This window comes from Centroberyx affinis, unplaced genomic scaffold (genome assembly GCF_046629955.1).
Source record: "Centroberyx affinis isolate AG114_WGS23_722 - 3 ecotype Tasmania unplaced genomic scaffold, CSIRO-AGI_Caff_v1 ptg002812l_1, whole genome shotgun sequence".
Taxonomy (NCBI): Eukaryota; Metazoa; Chordata; class Actinopteri; order Beryciformes; family Berycidae; genus Centroberyx; species Centroberyx affinis.
Window position 1 is genome coordinate 177,090 of NW_027280957.1, and position 12,911 is coordinate 190,000.

The 12,911-nt window shown below is 42.8% G+C and overlaps 1 protein-coding gene across 1 annotated transcript in view; it reads left to right on the forward strand.

Annotated features, from left to right (window-relative positions):
- Positions 1–12,911, forward strand: part of rptor (regulatory associated protein of MTOR, complex 1) — a gene marked incomplete at its 3' end in the record, with an annotated part of 129,156 nt that overhangs the window by 22,620 nt on the left and 93,625 nt on the right. The gene's annotated exons all lie outside the window — the stretch shown is intronic.

The following is a 12,911-nucleotide window of genomic DNA, read 5'->3' on the forward strand; positions in this document are numbered from 1 at the left end:
TGAGTTTGTCCCCGTGCGCGCGCCTGTGTGTGTGTGTGTGTGCATTTGTGTCATTGCCAGCAGCGGCAGCTCTCCTTGGCTTGTTGTGAGTACGCTTTCTGTTTTCCCAGAGGCTCCTCAGTCTGTCTGCTGTGCTCCTCCAGCAGCCCCTCGGCCTCCAAGCCTCGGAGCCTCAATGCTGGAGCAGATGGCTGGGCAAGCCCTCACCCATCACTCCTAAACACACTCCCACTACACTAAGACAGGGAGCGCAGGGGGGGAACAAGAATACTGAAGATGTGGAGGAAGAAAGGATTTTAGGTGGGGAGGTTGGGAGGAAACGGAGAGTAAATGATTAGAGATTGACAGGAGGAGACAGAAAGGAAAGGAGCCGGTGTTGAATGTTACTGGATTGAGCGGTGAAGATGCTGGCAAAGAAAAGGCCGAGTTCTGCTCCGAAACCTGCTCACACACCACTGGGACCGAGAGACCAGAGACTGAAGGAGAGAATTTCACTGGACTTAAACAGCAGGCAAATCCAATTTGTTTGATCTTTAAGGCTGACTGTCCACATTGTAATTTGACTGTTCAGATTTGTGTGTTTAAACAGTATCATCATTTACCCTCATTATCCCATTTTTTGTCATAGTAATGACACATGCTGACTAAGAGCACGTTTTCTGTCGAGCAACTCTGGGTGCTAGCAACATGTTTTTATGATGCCGTTTTCAAATTGCAGTGCAGAACGCATTTGTTGCACAAGACAGCGATAAAGGAGAGTGGTATATATGTTAGTTGGTACTGCTGTCACCACAGGCATCACAGTGCAGCGAGGGATATGGATATGGCTGTCCTCCATGTTTGTTGTTCTCTGCTCTCTTGTTGTAACATGTGACGTCAAACACGTGTCCCGTGGAGAGTGGCGAATAACCCCCCACTCGAAATCTGATCTGAGTGGGGCGACTGAGATCTGATTTGAATCGCATTTCAAACCACGTACAAATGTGGTTTAAATATGATCTGAAAGGATCAGATTCCATAGGTTTTTTTTTTGCTGTTCAGACTTTAGAAAACAGTCTGACTCATATTGGATATATGTGACAGAATCAGATTTTAGCTGCCTGTTTGAACATAGCCTTTGAGGGACAGGAAGAGGAGGAGGAGGGAGGATTTTAGAGAGGTGGAGGCGGAAGGAAGGAGAGCGTACGGAGAGCAGCGGGAGGAAGATGAAAAGAAAAGCGGTGCAAGAGGAAAGGCAAAGCTACGAGGAGACAGTTTGAGATTAACAGAAGGTGAAAGAGAGCCAATGCAGTGATGCACAGGGCAACTTTAGTGCAACAGTACCCAGTGAGTTGCCTCAGTGTTGCTTTACTCACATGGAAACATCCAGTTGCTAGGAAGCATTTGGATGCATATTTTGTAGCCTGTTTGCTGGCCACCTGCATGGCCCCTGAAAAAATTGCCAAGTCTATCTCCACTCTTGAGGAAATAAATGTAGGAGATGGAGAGGTGTGTGGCTGGACTGCTTTTGGAAGAAAGTACAAAAGTGAAGAATGAGGTAAGAAGGAGAGTAGGAGGAGGAGGAGGAGGAGGACAGACATCCACAGAGATGGAGGGAGCAAGAGAGACCAGCTGAAGGAGTGTGGGCCTGGGCTCGGGTGACCCAGGGGGTCAGCGGCAAATGGTGGTAGGAGTGGAGGAAGAGGAGGAGGAGTGGGAGGGTGAGAAAGCTGTTCTTTCTTCCAGCCTGGGGATTCACAGCTCCGCAGCACCACACAGCAGAGCAGCGTTCGCCAACACACCTTACATAAACTGTTGACAATGCACTCCGTGGGGCCGCTGCTATTTAGCTGCTTCGTCAACATGTTGATGATGAATTGCATAATGATAAGCTCAGTTCGGATGGGTAGAGTTGATAAACACAAGGCATTAATACCAAAACCCTGTCACACATTTTTGTGAAACCCGCGGTGCTGGTAGTTGAAAGCAGTGTTGATAACAGCTCAGCTACCCGGAGAGTTTCGCTGTGCCAACCTGCCGTCACGAATCCATTTCTCTGTTTGCTTCTGTACTCTCGCATTAACCCTCGTGGCCAGAAAACACAGAGAGAAAGGCAAACACCGTCTTGGCTGCAGCCCACTCAATTTCTCTATCAACACTCTACCTCCTGCTCTTTTTTCATTCTCTCTCTCTCTCTCTCTCTGTCTCTCTCTCTCTCTCTCTCCTCTGACCTTCCTTCATCACCATTTTCCACTCCGCACCAAAGTTGGTTTTCACTTTTTCAATCAAGCCTCTCTTGTGTCCGTCCTTTCTTCACCTCTCTGTCTCCGAGCCAGTCTTCCTTGCCTGTGGATTTTTTTTCTTCTTGTACTCGAGTCAAAACGGATGATGTAAAGCCTTTCTGCTGCTTGTTGGCTTGGAGCTGACAGCTCATACAGTAGATGCAAATTACCCCACACACTGTCCAACTGTGCATTGGCTATTTTAGGCGGTGGATCTGCCCCCAGGGTGTAGCTAGCTCGATTTAGCTCATTCTACCAGATGCAGCCCAGGTACGCGCCTACCAGAAGCTACACAATTGGTTTTCAATGCTGCTTTGTGTGTTTGACCTTTTGGGAGAAACATTATTGGTTCAAACAGTAGCATGACATTGCTGAGTTTGCACATATCTGACCCAAAACTTCATTGTAACAGATCAGTCCCCTAGGGTGTTAATGTATATCAAATATACAGTCTCTTTGGAACTCAGTTAGCTCATGTTGCCTTGAAAACTCACATATAAAGCTTTTTTAAAGCTGACTCAGTATAACTCAGCTGTGTAGCTGCCTTTGTAATTGTGATTTATGTACTTCACAGTTTTAAGTCCTTTTTCTGTTATTTTGTCCACACCTTCTATAGCTTAAACAAATTCTGTTTTCGGTTGAGTCTGTGTGTGTGGTCCCTCTGGTGTAGCGTTAGCATAGCGTAGCATGCTAGCAGCCAGTCACTGATAAAGACCCTGAGTGAAAGTGACACCTGACCGCTGGCAGCGGGGCTGATTTGTCTGTGCTGTTGGCTGTCGGCCCACAGAGGGCCAGGCTGATGTCCTCATACTCTGTCACTCGGCTGTAACACTGCCGCACAGTAGCCTCTTGTCTGCGGCTGTGCTCAAGTCGGGCGTAATGAGGCGTTTTCGTTCTTCCCACACGCAAACCCAGACATCAGTGGGGCTTAATTTCAGCCTCTGTGGTGCTCATGCTGCAGGCCTGAAACTCCTTTCTACCTCTACCTCTCAACCTCTCCACCGCCTCTACCTCAGCTGTGTTTTCGAGGACGGGTGCGCTTGAGCCTCATAATGACAGTCACTTGTATACTTATCCATAAACAACCCAGTGTCCTATTGATGAACTGTTTAGTGTGGGTGAGATAAAGGCTGGTGTGTGCCACTTCAGAGATAGTGATATCGTGTGTGTGTGTGGGCGCAAGATGACTGTGAATACAAATAGAGGTTTGCAGCGGAGGCTCAAAGCGTCATGTGGCGCACGGCAGTCATCTGCTGGAAAGTCCCCACACGTGCGATAGCTTTTGAATGCAACAAATGGCCCATCACTAACACACATTTGGTCAAACTGGTTCTGAAAAAGACGAATGTGCCCACGCAGCCACACACTGATGAGAGGTTTTTATACACGCATCCACTCATTTGCACAAGCACTGGCCCACTTTTTCTTGGAATTTGTGATGTACTTGCGGTATCATTCATTTTTATTATTCTTATTTTTATTTCTGCGCTTTGTTTTCTGTAAAGCACTTGATGACATCCTTTTTTGTTAAAATGCTCTATATATAAACTTGACTGTAGCCAAGTGGGAAACATGTACTAACAGATTGTACGCTCAACTTTCTCAGTCTTTCTCTAACGCTTTTCTACTTGTTTATCTCGTTATTGTTCCGTCATATACAGCGCCTTCAGTATAGCCCCTTACCACCACCATCTTATTTACGTCAGCCATCTTTGTTGTTGAGCCTCATCTGAAGAGTGTTGTCTCTGGGATAGTTTTGTTTTGGGTTTTTTTTTTGTGTCTGTGTGCCACCAGCTCCTCCAGGAGTGTGTAATATTAGAGCACAGGCTGGATTCAATTGAGGACTACTTTGTGTTTCATAGAGATGCGTCAGGAGACTGTTATTGAGATACCTTACTTAACCTTCAGTTTCTCTCTTTGTTTTCTGCCTGCTCTGCTCCCCTATTCTCTTTCAAGCCTCACTTGTTCTTCCTCGTTTTCTGTCTCTTCTCTGTCACCCTTTTTCTCTCTTTCTCTCTCTCTCTCTGACTTTTTTCCTCTCTGGCCTGTGTTTGAGGGGTTAGTGCGGAAATTCTCCCCTTTACACTTTTTAGATGTTTGGTAGTTTTTTTTTTTTTGAAGATTTATTTTAGCATTTTTATGCTTTATTCGACAGAGTTAGTGAGAGAGAGACTGGAAGGCATTGGATTCGAACCCGGGTTGCTGTGGGAAGGACTGAGCCTTATGGTACGCGCTGTATTCGGTGAGCCACCGGGGCGCCCCGATGTTTGGTAGTTATTGAGATGAAAAGCAACGTGCTTGTCTTGTCAATTACCCTTTCAAAGGCCCTGCAGTGTGACTAACTTGGTGAGCATGTAGCAGCTGCCAGACAGGTTTTGGCCGGGTTCCTGGTGAGAATAATCGTCATTTCAAATATCTCTTTTGGTCTGTCTGTCTCTGTGTCTATCTCTCTCTCTGTCTCTCCCTCTCTCTCTCTCTCTCTCTCTGTCTCTCCCTCTCTCTCTCTCTCTCTCTCTCTGTCTCTCCCTCTCTCTTTCTCTCTCTCTCTCCTATCTACCTGTGCTGCTTGGCTGCAGCCTGTGAATCCCTGCTGTCCACTCCCCTAACCGTCTCTGTATTATTTATCAATGTGCTGCAGCTCAAACACTTTGCCACTGATTGGCTTTGAGGCTTTCTCTTATCACCCTGGCAACACCCAAATTACCCAGTGGGAGACAGGAGGGAACAAATTGCACGTGTAGTGAAGCTTGGGAGGCCATGATAGTACTTGTTACCGTGCCTCAGTAATGACGCAATAAAACTGAGTCGGTGCCACAGCTTTTATTCGTGCCAAATGTATCAAAATTTACAGATACCAATCACACATAAGTCGTACGTGTATTTTTTCTGTACCAGCGGCAAGATGGCAAATCTAATTCAAAGACAAATGTCTTACAAGGTGCTTTCATTGCACTTGCTCTGTTGAAAAGTGCAATGTTGTAGCCTCTCCAGCGCTGGGAATTAAAAACCAATGAAGAATTTACTTCTGTGTACTGCTTCTGTGCAACTACTCAACTCACAATCTTACATTTAAGGATAAGTCGTATTTGTCTCTTCTTGGTATTCTCTGATAGAGTTGTTCGCATAGGTTTTCCTCAATTTTTTGAAATCATGACAAGACTACAATGGTCAGCAACTTGGGGTTCAAAGTTGAGTTTATTAGAATGAACCAAAAAATGCCATGTATTTATAGCATCATCAGGCGAAACGCGTAGCTCATTATCATCTTAGAATAAAAAGGATTCCTTTGCACAGTGTCTGCTGTCTTGGGTCTTGGTTCCAGCTGTAAATATGTGGCATTTATTGGTTGCATTGATGCACTAGCACCTCTCGACTGACACTCTGTGCTCAAGTTTTTTTCGTTTTCTTTTTTGTCTTCAATTTCTTTGAACTTTGAGTGCAGCACAGTGCGTGCTGCTCGCCACATGGGACTGCGCACGACGCAAAAAATACTGTCTCCATATAACTCAATGGGTCAGCTGGGGCAAGAGAGAACACCGCAGTACAAGGTTAGGGAGCGGTCCAGGTCTCGTGGTATGAATGCAGGCTGAGCAGTGTTAGAGGACAGTTTTCACTAGACTTCACTGTCAAAGGTGCATCTGTAACCTAAGAATTTAATCAAGAGAGACAGAGAGAGTGAGGCAGAGTATGATTGTGTGAGTGAAACTGCGAGAGAGGAGGGAAAGAGAGAGAGAGTATGTCTGCGATTTTTCTTATTCTACTTGTACATACTGTATGTTTCTCTATTAACATATCTTAATTGAGTTTTTGATACTGTTAATCCTTTAGCATTTTCCTTTGTAATGATAATTTTTATTTTTTTTAAATAGTGCCTTGGCAGCACATCAAATGTCATGCCAATAAAACCAATTGAATTAGAGAGAGTGAGAGACAGAGAGGGAGAGAGAGAGGAGTTAAGTAGGCCAATTGCTTCAGAAACTTGGCTTTGACTGAGCAAGGAAGCTAAGTATTTGCATTTTATATTAACAGAAATCAAGAAGCAATAACTTACAATCAAGAAGGGAATTCACACTGGTGATCAGACCAACGGCAATCACAATCCAGCAGAAATGAAAAAAGTGGCACCCACTCTTACAAAATGACTAAAATGAAACGAAATTATAACAAATTCATACTGAACTTGAAAATGAAAATGCTGATGAATATGAAAGGGCGATATAGAGATCCATGAATACAGTATAGACAGACTGAGAGTCTGATTGGGTGTGGACTCTTTTTATGGCTTACAATTTCCATTTTTGTTTGAATTTTGATGAAACTCCACTCCCGGGATTGAGTGAAGAATATGTTCATCCTTGCCTGGGTGCCGTGGGAATACAGCAAAAGTACTTCCTCTCCTTAATTGCAACACAGTAACCCAACACCCACTACATTATTCCCTTTGAGGACCCCTAACTGCTGCTAAATCAGTTGAATTCCAGTTGAATTCAATTGACAACCAAGTTGCAGGAAGCTATATACACAGTGAATAACGTGATGCGGAAACTGTCTTGATGATCTACCTCCCTCCCTCCCTCCCTCCTCCTGCACTTAGCCCAGAGGGAGCCACAGAGAAAACCATTAACACACAGGAAGAGTTATGGACGTCACACCAATAGATCTATAAACAATGTGCTTATGAGGAAGGCTACAGGTCAGAGCTCTGATATCCCTATGGGAGAGGAAGAGGGAGGGAGAGAAAGACCAAGAATGAAGGGGAAAGAGAGAGGGAGGGGGAGAGAGAGAGAGAGAGACGATATCGATCGGTTCCCTCACTGCTGCTGATCACCTCATAAATATCCCACTAGAAGACAGTTTGGAGACATCAAGCCGTCTAGTGTTAGTGTATCTGGTTAGGAGGAGATTAACTCTAGATTATGGTGATGTAAAGGTGACTGCAGTGTAATCATGGTTTATACCTAGTCTAGTTTATTACCAGGTAGGGGAATGCAGTAGTTGCCTGTGGTTCAGTGCTTTTTCATGCTTTATTTCTATTAGTTTAAAAGGGTTATGAACAAAAATTGGTAACATAAAAAAAAAATTAAGAGGGAAGAAGGTTGCCAGGAATTATATTTTCCTTTTCCCTTTTTAAACAGACAGTTCGCACTTAGTTGAAAGAAAAAGGGATTAAGTTGTCACCCAATTTCTCAATTTGCCTGCAATATACTATCCATTTGTCCCAATACACTTCACCTTTGTCTTTTTGTAGTCTTATATTTCAGTGTTTTTGAACTTTTTCTCTTTTAAAAAAAAAAAAAAAAGATCAACTTTGGGGCTGGGACCCAAATTGGGCCTCGGGTTTATGGCGAGCGGGTCCTCATACGACAAGAGTAGTAATGTGTTTTATTGATCCTCGTTCCCAGGGCGAGAGAATAAATCTCTCATTCTGAACCCGAGCCTTTAAAGTGGTATGTGCCTTGGTTAGCTGTTAGCAGTGTTCAATAGCTGCAATGCTCCTCATCTTTGGGAATACTGCTCCTGGTCAATAGCTGTGTGTGAAATGCAGGTTGGTAAATGCACAGACCTCCAAAGATGTTAAATGAATGGCTAACCACCAATACTGGCTACTCTGGGGACCTGTAGTTGATACCACTGTCTTAAAACGATTTACAATTTACAATTTCCCATTTGGCAGACGCTTTTATCCAAAGCGACGTACACATGAGATTTTAATACAACACAAGCAAGGATCTAGTCAGGAGAAAACAACGAGAGTAAGTGCCATAAAGCTAAGTTCTGGTCCAACAGGACATAGGTGCTAGGAGGCAATGCAAGACAGAGTTTAAAAGACGTAACCTACTTCTAATATTGTCAGTATTATTTCATTCTGTGTCATAGATCATACTTCTCACGGCTCAATTTTTACCAAATTGAAATATTGCCTGTGTGTGTGACAGTGTCAAGTGAGTGCTGACTGACCATTGTGTTAGTAAGTAAAACACTTGTCAGCAGGCTGTGTGAGCAAATGCTGTGACAAATTATGAGACATCACCACTGGACATGAGAGAGAGCGTGTGTGTGTGTGTGTGTGAGTCAGGCTCATCTCATGATAGAGAGAGAGAGAGAGAGAGATCTCCACGACTGCTTTTTGCTTTGCATGTGATAAAAGTGATGTAGAGAATGAGCAGTGCGACAGAATACATGATGAAAGTGTCAGTGGACGAGGAATATTAAAGATTGATACGGCAGCACCATGCCAATTGACTTGGGATATGTACCTTATCATTTTGTGTGCTTTCTCTGACTTTGTGCTGCTGCTAGGCTACAGTGTGTCTGTACTTTGTGCATTTGCTGTGTGAAAAGAATTTCCTCCATCATGTCTGTCTGTCTCTCTCTCTCTCTCTCTGTATCCATCTCTTCTTCTGTCTATCTTTCTTTAGAATTCCACTTGTGAGGAAACATTTAGCAATACTCAAATACAAAAAACTCCTTTTAGTTGCTTTGATAGATATATCTCTCTGTCTGTAGCTATGTTTCCATCTAACCATCAAGTGAATTTTAACTTTAACTTTGAAATGTTAAAAAAAAAAAAAAAATTCGATCCATCAGATGGCTTAAGGGGAATAAATAGGCTTCCTGGTTGCCAAAAAATCCAAAAAGTTGCCAAAAAGTCTTGCAAGAATTGATCAGTATTGGGCAAGTTGCTATTGTCCTTTAGTGTCAGCTAGTGCTGGCCATATTTCATGCTTTCATCCATGAAGGCGATCTACTTGGCAATATTCCAGTGCACCAACTAATGGCCTTATAACCAAAGTGGAGACTTCTACATGTGAACGGCAGTGGGTAGGACATCTCTGGCAGGTCGTGGTGGACAGATATCTTAGAGACATTTCAGGATGTCCAGAACCACTTTCGAACTGTTACACATTTTTTGAAATGCTCTTGTCAAGCCTACATGAGTATTTATTCGACAAATTTGTTTTCATCTCTATTTATTGCATAATTTCTGTATTGATAAAACCATTTTCCGCTTCAGGCAAGCATAAAATCGTGTTGAGGGAATTTTATTGAATTTGACCATTTCCAATTTCGATAATTTGATTTATTAAAAATTGTGAGAAATACTTGGATGTAAACTCAGCTTATAGCCTACTCTCGATACTACTTATACTCAGTGCAATGTTCTGTAGATCTGTATATATTTCTATTTATTATTATTATGATTCTGTTTATTAATATTACTATTATTTCCATTGCTGACTTCCATTGCTTCCCATCAGTGCTATCAGTCTGGTTCCGATAGAGAACCGTGTGCATACTGTATAAAGACCCATTTCTCAGAATCTATGAGGGTGTCTGTCCTTGTAAATGCAGCCTGTCAGTAAAGTGTGTGTGCTAGTCTGTTTGTGCTATGCAGCGTTGTGTGTAATGAATCGTTCCTGTGCTGCGATGCTCTCTCCACAATGACTCACCTCTCAGTTGCTGCACTCATCGTGTTTCAGTGTCCGCTGCGCTTGGGGACTAATGGCCAGTGTTTGACTATTATTATTACATCCTGGCTCCTTGTGTGTGTGTGTGTGTGCATGTTGGCATGAGCCTGCTGAAGAGGATGCAGAGCAGGAGGGTGCGACACGGGAAGTCAGGATGTGACTCAGGGGACAGATATTAAAGATACACCACCCACCTTTTCATTGACTTATTCTTTATTCTAGCGAAGCGTGAAAATGTAGCACTGTCATTCCTCGTGCGCTCAAATCCGACAAGTTTCCAGCTTTGCAAAGTGGGGGCACTCGCGCGTCAGAGTGCTGAGGGACAATGGTGAAAATTGGGACTGATCCAGTTCAGTCTGTCTGAATTTAAACACTAGAGCTCTTGCGATGACAAAGTTCCCCCATCCCTGAAGAAGTTTTGGCTCTTTGCTAGTCATTTGAGCCACTCCACTGACTGCTAGACTCCTTCCACCCTGACAGGAACATCCTCCTCCTCCTTTTACACAGTGCTCAGTCAAAACGCTCCGTGTGCATCGGAGCTCTGTGGTCTACATCTTTATGTTTCCTCCTGTTCCTGATTATTAAAACTGCTCTAACCAGCCACCCATGGCTGTAATATTAAATTGGAAATGTTACAGTGTCTCTCCAAAACTGTGCAGTCCCCAGAGATATTGTCAATGAAACTGTTGGTGACTTTCCTTCACACAAAGTGTGGTTGGTATTCACTGGCACAACTTCAATTTGAGAGGGATTAGGGATGCACAATTGAGTTTAGTGGTACATTACATTTTTTCCAAGTAATGATAGTACAATATTGGCATATTGGCAATACTGGATCAATGAAAAAAGGAGTAACGCCTGCACACTTGCTCCATGCCACAAAAGTTTAATATAGGGCTGCAACTAACGATTATTTTCCATTGTCGATTAATCTGTCGATTATTTTCTCGATTAATCGATTAGTTGTTTGGTCTATAAAATGTCAGAAAATGGTGAAAAATGTCAATCGGTGTTTCCCAAAGCCCAAGATGACGTCCTCAAATGTCTTGTTTTGTCCACAACCCAAAGATATTCAGTTTACTGTCATAGAGGAGTAAAGAAACCAGAAAATATTCACATTTAAGAAGCTGGAATCAGAGAATTTTGACTCATTTTTCTTAAAAAATTACGATTAATCAATTATCAAAATAGTTGGCGATTAGTTGACAACTAATCGATTAATCGATTAACCGATTAATTGTTGCAGCCCTAGTTTAATAGTGACAACGTTTCGATCCTACTTGGATCTTCGTCAGGTCAAAATATTATATAAATATATATATATATATTGACAATACTGGAACATTTGATTTTGTATTTTTTGAAATGTCCGCTGTCGGTGAAAGTGGTCAGGGTGTTGGTATAAGATGCAATAGACTAAGACTAAAAATCGTGATTAATAAATAATCTTGATCATAATATGTCGTGATATAATCGTGATAACCATTTTAGAAGGATATCCTCTGTACACAGAATGTCTGCTGAAATGGTTGGCGAGTGTCCAAGCTTGTCTGGCAGTCAAATGTGCCACTGCCAGTAATGGGCAAGTGTGGGTGTGACAATATTTGTGTACATGAGGGTGTCTGTTGTTGAACTTGGCCATCGTAAACACTTGCCCTGTCAGGGAATTACACTTGTTAGCACGGGTTTGACCTCTCCTCATGCTTGGCCAGTACGCTTCTACTACTTCTAAGTCTGAAATGTGTGGAAAATGAACAGGATAAATTCCAGGTCCTATTTGTGAACTGGACAGAAATCTGTAGAAGTCTGCAAAAAAAACCCTGGTATTCAGTCCTGATACAAATATAATTGTATCAGGACTTTGTTGTGAAGAATAAGCTTCAGGTCTACAAATCAGCCCTTTCTCGGTCAGCTGTCTAATCTTATCTCCACTACTTTTTTTTCAAAATAAAATAAAAATTTGGCAAAATTACTGTGGCTTACTCCTGCGATCCTCTACCTGAAGCCAGAGAGACGTTTTTACTGTGTGACATTCGTATGCCTCCCAAAAGCCAGAATTTCTTTGTACTCAACGCTCCCTTTTGCTGCATCACTACAAAGGAAAGCTGAAAAAAAAATCTTCTCATTTCTCTCCATGCAGTTCCTCTCTCTGCTGAACACTACAAAGCTTTTGACATGGAATTGCTCTTTAACTTGTTTTCTGTCCTATGGCGACTGAAGACAACCACAAAAAAACCCTACTAATTAAACCCTAAACTATGTTATGTGCTTTTTATTCCTTATTGGCTACAGTGAATTCATTTACCATTGAACAGTGTCTCGCTGGCTGTCCTTGAGTCTGCACAGAGGCAATCGCAAGGAGTCCTGTCATGCCACAGTATCAAGATCCAGCTCCATTGTTCACACAGTTGAGACAGCATCCACTAACACAGACTAATGTCCTTGCTGTGGTTGCATTGACAAGCAAGAAGCTATGGAACAGATGTAATAGGATCGCAAGTTATGTAAACTTTCTATTGAGTGGACATATAATGGCTATTCAGAAGGATTTTTGTTTGTTTGTTTTGTTTTTCGGTCTTCGTCAAGATCTGAGAAGGAATTGTGATGCCGATCCAGCTGTGAATAATGCTGCTAATGAATTCTAAGTAATGAGTTGGTTGTCAGTAAGCTTGATTTAGATATGGTGTTTACATCGCTGTAAACAATGGCTGCTATTGACACAGCGAATGTGCGGGGGGGGGTGTGTGTGTGTGTGTGTCCTCTCGACTGCAGTTGAAATTATTAGGCTTACACAGTCTGTTCTGTTGCTAAAGTGGCTCCAATTGAAGAGCAAGTTATTCCAATTATCCACTCTACAGATTGTAATATATAATATGTCTTCACATCCGTGCTCTCATTAGTCGAGCTAAAGTGCAGGATAGGAATTCTGTATGTCAGATCATCGGGACACAGCGGCAGTCAGCAGCCACCCAGTTTTTTTTAAAACCTCCACACTCTCTCCTGCTGTCAATCAATGTCAACCACTGTCCTCCACCTTGGCCCTGATTGCTTTTGAATGCTGGGACTTCCACCGCTCATTCTCCACCAATTAGCAGGACTGCCGTCTTTATAGATCATTAGTGTTCCCCTCTCTTGCCCCTTAAAAGTCTTCTGCTAATGGCTCTTCTCCCCCTCCTCCCCG